Source organism: Sinocyclocheilus grahami, unplaced genomic scaffold (assembly GCF_001515645.1).
Source record: "Sinocyclocheilus grahami isolate Dianchi unplaced genomic scaffold, SAMN03320097.WGS_v1.1 scaffold2668.1, whole genome shotgun sequence".
Classification (NCBI taxonomy): domain Eukaryota; kingdom Metazoa; phylum Chordata; class Actinopteri; order Cypriniformes; family Cyprinidae; genus Sinocyclocheilus; species Sinocyclocheilus grahami.
In genome coordinates, this window is record NW_015507846.1 from 4,602 (window position 1) to 5,655 (window position 1,054).

Consider the following 1,054-nt stretch of genomic DNA (forward strand, 5'->3'; position numbering starts at 1 on the left):
GGAGCTGTCAATCTAGAACTAGTGGACCAATGATGACGCTTAAACACACCCTGATTTACATGAAACTCTAACTGCAACATTTGGAAAAGCAAGCGCAGAACGTGGAAACATGAGCGAAAAACAGCATAAGCATACAAAAAAAAAACATGAGCAGAAAGTGTCTGAGAGCACAAAGAACAGATAGATATACCCAAGAAAGACAAGATTTGGTGTGCAAGTTGGACAATGTTGTATTCATATTTCAGTTTTGTGCAATAATGATTTTAAATGTTTAAAATGTTGTTGTGTTTTATGTGTTATTAAATGTTTCATTTCCACTTATTATTTTTCGATCCTTGACCATTGTTTGCTGTTCTGAAAACTTCACTTTCATGTTTAGATTGTGTGCAATATAGGCTAATTTTCATGTTTCATGTTTATTATTATTATTATTGCACTGTAAAAAATGAATCAAGGGTCTTGTAATGTTCATAAAAAATGAAGGTGATAATTAAAAATAGTGTTAATTAAAATTGCATTAAATAAATGGTTGTATAGAACATATTGAGGATATTTAATAATACTAATAAAACCAAGAGATGTGTTTTCCTCGTTTATTTTAAAGGACACAATCAGTTTCGAGGCTTGTCTCTCAGCCTCCTGCAGAGATCGAAACGAGGAAGTCTAGTTTTGAGGAGAATGATGTTGTAGCTGGTTGTCTAGGTTAGGTGTTATCTGCTCAGGAGTTATTGATCCGGGAACTTCGCGTGTGTGAACACTGCTACCTGTACTGAGCTGCGTTACACTGCGTTATTCCGAGAGTTTGCGTGGAGCGATCACTTCACTCGATAATCACGGTTTAACTAAACACATCACCTGACTTTGAGCTCTGATTAAGGATTATTTCCCCTTCTCTACAAAACGACACACACTTACCTTTGTGGATGATCTTAAAGATGTGAGGGAAAGCTGCTTAAAGATATCCCTGTAAAGTGCAGCGAACTTGTATCAAATGAAAGTACAAATGATTTCTCCACCCCTTTCAGTGCGATTGCGTCATGTTTCCTTCTTTCTC

General features: G+C 36.1%; 1 protein-coding gene across 1 annotated transcript in view; it reads right to left on the reverse strand.

Annotated features, from left to right (window-relative positions):
- LOC107575476 (apoptosis-associated speck-like protein containing a CARD) overlaps nucleotides 1-1,029 on the reverse strand; it is a 5,615-nt gene extending 4,586 nt beyond the window's left edge. Inside the window, exon 1 of the mRNA XM_016261850.1 lies at nucleotides 916-1,029. The gene's annotated coding sequence lies outside the window, so the exon portion shown is untranslated. The remainder of the gene's footprint in view (nucleotides 1-915) is intronic.
- Nucleotides 1,030-1,054: the final 25 nt, after the last annotated feature.